This window comes from Microtus ochrogaster, chromosome 26 (genome assembly GCF_000317375.1).
Source record: "Microtus ochrogaster isolate Prairie Vole_2 chromosome 26, MicOch1.0, whole genome shotgun sequence".
Taxonomy (NCBI): Eukaryota; Metazoa; Chordata; class Mammalia; order Rodentia; family Cricetidae; genus Microtus; species Microtus ochrogaster.
In genome coordinates, this window is record NC_022025.1 from 2700370 (window position 1) to 2705172 (window position 4803).

The 4803-nt window shown below is 41.5% G+C and overlaps 1 pseudogene; it reads left to right on the top strand.

The window, feature by feature from the left end:
* Nucleotides 1-664: 664 nt before the first annotated feature.
* Nucleotides 665-1700, top strand: LOC101989490 (annotated as a pseudogene).
* Nucleotides 1701-4803: the final 3103 nt, after the last annotated feature.

Sequence of the window (4803 nt, forward strand, 5' to 3'; positions counted from 1 at the left end):
AAGGCCCTGGTTCAGTCCTTAGCTCTGTAAAATTAACAATAATGATATTAATAACAGGAAATCACTTCTCACATCTGTTAACAGAATACAACATTTTCAACATCCCGAGGAGACAATAGAATTATCAAATTTGTTAAAGTAAAGAACCTAACCTAAGCCCATCTATAAAATCAGAGATTCGAAAAAGGAACAGCCTATATTTATGTTTAAAAAAATATTTTGTGTTTGTTGTGATATGCAGTCAAGTCTGGGAACCCCTATACAACATCAACTAACATTTACTATAGATTTTAACTTTGTTATTTCATAGCTACTGTACATTTTGTGTGAAAACTTTCCGATCCCCTTGACATTAGTACAAATGCTAAATTCAATATGCTTTGTACCATTTTAACTCAATAGGTTATCATTAAGTTTGCATAAGATTTCCAAAATTTAAATATTAAAATTGAATATTTGTATTTTCTTTGAGAGGGCTTTTAAGTGATGCCTGTGATCATCCAGTTTGAATCCAGTGACATAGTGTTGGGATTTTCCTCTTCAGTTGGAAACCCAGGAACGGTAACAAAGAAAACAAGACCCGGAGAGTCTCTCTTTAGCTAAATTTAAAACGCTGATATAGATGAGCCCACGTTGTGGTGTCTGAGGGGGAAAGTGTGGCATTATGGTCTCTGTGTTGTCCTACGAAAGCCTGGCACACACCGTGCGGAGCCGTGGGAAGTGTGACTGTTATGGCCATGTTCTTTCCCTCGGATACTGCTAGACTTCGACCTCAGGTTGATCAGAAAAGAAAGCCAAAAACTACGCATGCAGTGCTCCTGGAAATTATTAAAGAAGAAGGCCTCCTGGTTTCCAGTTATTTCCAGTCTCTGCTGCTCCAATTTTGTCTGTCTCTACACTTTTAATAGCCTCAAGGCAGTATGGGACAAAGGTCAACATTCTTCTGCAGGAAAAGGTCTGGTAGTTGGATTTGCTGCAGGCGTGGGGAACGTGCTGCTGAAGACTCCACTCTGGGTGGTAAACACCAGGCTGAAGCTGCAAGGGGCAAAATTTCGGAATGAAGACATTATACCAGCTAACTACGAAGGCATTCTGGAGGCATTCCACCAGATTATTCGAGATGAAGGAATCTTGGCTCTGTGCGATGGCACCTTCCTCTCCTTGGTGTTGGTCTTCAACCCTGCCATCCAGTCATGTCCTATGAAGGCTTAAAACGGCAGCTTTTAAAGAAGAGGAAGAAGCTCTCTTCTCCGGATATGTTCATCATTGGTGCAATAGCCAAAGCGGTCGCACCGCAGCAGTCACTTATCCCATGCAGACGGTACAGTCGGTTCTGAGGTTTGGTCATCATAGACTAAACCCAGAAAACAGAACCCTTTTTCTGTTTTGTGGAGTCTTGGGAATGTTCTCTATCTTCTTCACCAGCGAGTCAAGCGCTCTGGAATAATGGGACTCTACAAAGAAAGGCCTTGACGCCAAGCTGCTCCAGACAGCGCTCACGGCTGTTCCTGGTCTATGAGAAACTGGCGGCTGCTACCTTCACTGTAATGGGCCTGAAGGGCACACAAGCCCTGAGGTCCTCCACAGAGCAGTGTGGAGATGCGCATGCTGCCCAGAGAAGAGCGGGGTTCTCCTCTCCCTCCGGTTCCATCCACACCACCGTCATTCCTGTCATTGACTTGAAAGGCTCCAAAGGCTAAACAGGGAGTAGAGTTGGCTAGGCCGATTACCAACTTAATTTTTACGGTGCTTGTTTGGATTTGGGGTTGGAGGTTAGACTACTATGGAAATATTGAAAACATGAAAATGTAAGTTGTGGATGTTTATTAATTTTCGCAAGGGGTACTGACTTTCCATCTGAAGTTTTTCTCTACTTTGCTGCTTGTTCTCCTCAGATACTTTTATGTGTCTTAATCTTGGTAAAGGTTTTCCTCGCTGAAAATAACATGGTGACTGTGCCGTGGGCCTGACTTTATTTCTGTCTGACTCTTTCCTCTGCTTAATGAGAGTTAAGTGTCCTATTTATTTTGTGGGGAAAATGAAAACGATTAATTCTTAGTGATTTTCTTAAAATTTGTAAATGTTCATTATTCCTTGGTGTTTGGCATAGTTTTTTAATACATATTTATTTTGAATTGTCTTTTATTACAAAAAAGTCCTGATATTGTATGCCCACTCATGCAAGCTCCAATCAGACAAGCCTCAATAAACCATGAGCACATGCACAAAAAAAAAAAATCCGCTGATATATAGAACTCATGTGAATGCACCAAATATCATGGTGAAATATCACAATTGTTAAAACATATAGTATAAAAATGACAAGAGCGTGTCTGTCAGATGACAGGTCATTCCTGTGGAAAAGATAAATCCAAAACAACCAACTTCAAAATGAATTCTATTGTAAATCTGTAAAAAAAAAAATCCAATACAATTAAGAAATAAACTGAGACTATAGAGAGAGGTGGAAAAGAGATCAAGTCATCTATATGCTGGGGAAAATTGGTGTGGGCTCTCACATTTCTGTTGTAACATTGCACGTTTAAGGAGGTAGGGGAGAACTCACAGAATCTGTGGTCTAAGAATGTCTGCACAACCAGTGTCTGAAGGCACAGGGGACAGCCAACCACCTTCGAACCTAGGCAGAATCCATTTGCTTCTTCACCCTCTTGATCTGAGGCAAAAGCTTGGTAATTTTCTCCCACCAGCAGGTGCCCCTCCCCTGTCCCTTTTCCAGGTAACTAGGTCAGGCTGGTCATGTAATCTCAAAGCCAGACCTGGACATGCTTACCCAAAGGCATAAACCTACCAGCTTCTCTTTGTCTAAACTGACGGACCAATTCCCCACACAAAACCCACAGCTCACCTGTGGAAAACGGACTTGGGAGTGCTCTGCTCTGCAGGAGGGCTGTCCTCTCTGCATGCCTTCCTGTGGGCCTTCATTTTTAATAAATGTCGGCACCTGTTGCAGCTGCCTACTGTGTTTGAGATATTCCCTGCCCTACCTCTGCTGTGCTCAGACTGCTCCTGTTTTTGAATTCCTTAATTGTCAGGGGAAATTGACCTAATCAGGACCTCCAGACGTTAGCACAGGAACTAAGCTAATTAACACTCTCCAGCCTTGCTGGCTCTTCCACCCCTCCTAGAAAGGGCCTTAGTTTAGAAACCTTGAGTACTGTGGGAGAATATACTTGCTGTCTGAAGTTCAAGACTTCATAATTCTATGCATTATCTGTGTAGTTCTTCCTGTCCAGGATAGCCTTTTGTAAGCCCTGCCGAGCCTCTCTGTCTCTCTGTCTCTCTCTCTCTCTCTCTCTCTCTCTCTCTCTCTCTCTTCCTCCCTCCCTCCCTCTCTATGTCTCTGTCTCTCTCTGTCTCACACACACATACACACACAAACACATGTTTACATACTTGGAAGCGGGACAACCCCATGCATTCATGGACAGTTGAGCTTTCTCTTGTCTGAGGGTCTACAAGTTTGTCATGGTCTCTAAAGACCCAAGAAGTGAGGAAAGAAACCGTGTCTCTTGGTCCAATGTCATATCACCAGGGAGATTTTTCGAAGGAAAGAGCCTGTGCTGATTTTATGACCTTACACAACACCAAATTGGATTTACCTGGTGGAGGATATTATTACCTGTGTGTTACAGGGACCATGGGCCCTTTGTTCTGTCCTGCCAGGCTGACTTACACCCAAAATAATCACACAGAAACTGTATTCATTTAAACACTGCCTAGCCCATTAGCTCTAACTTCTTATTGGCTAATTCTTACATCTTAATTTAACCCATTTCCAATAATCTGTGTATTGCCACATAACTGTGGTTTACCAGCAAGATTCTAACCAGCATCCATTCCAGGCAGGAGATCTATGGTGTTCTGCCACTCTGCCCTTCTTCCCAGCATTCAGTTCTGTCTACTCCACCTACCTAAATTCTGCCCTATCAACTAGGCCAAGGCAGTTTCTTTATTCATCCAATGGAAGCAACACATAAACAGAAGGACCTCCTAAACTACCTGTGCTTACCCTAACTAGAGTGGAGAACAACTCCATTCTTCCTTGTATTCAGATCAACTTTGTAGTTGCCTTTATCTAGTACTGCTGTGTGATGACCAACCTCCAGCAGCACAGGGCTTTGAAAGGAACCCATCAGAGTCACCATAAAATAGATTATTCTGTCTGAGGGGATTATAGGAAAATAAACACTCACACACTCTCTTGATGGCTTCCTTTTTTATTCTTCTGTTCTCTCTTATTCTTTCTCTGTTCTTTCTCTATTCTTTTTTAATGGATACTTTTTATCTACAACTTATATAACCCAACAAAGTTTTCAGGCAATATAGGAATTACCATGTGGTTACATTGTTTTTCAGGTGAATGATTACAATGCATATAAAACAAACAGCATGTTTTCTACATCCCTTACATAATTAAACATTTTACATACTACAGGTGAAAAACAAATTATCCCAAACACCCACATACATTCATACCCAAGCAACTTGTTAGAGATTAACCATGTGGGCAAGCAAGGTATTCTTGTCAGCTTGGTCTTTTACTGGCAGGCTGCATTTTGCATTTACAAAGAAAAGGCCAATTACTTTATTCCTTATCTTGAAAGGTAATCTTACAAGGAATCTTAAAGGAATCAAAGCCTAAGCTTTTATACATGAAAAAAAATCAATCAGCTCTGCTTTAAATCTTTAGGGTACATACCCACTCATCAATAGTTTTTTACATCAGGATATTGACAGCAGAAATGGGTATAAGAAATAAATCATCACCTTTGATCATCAACC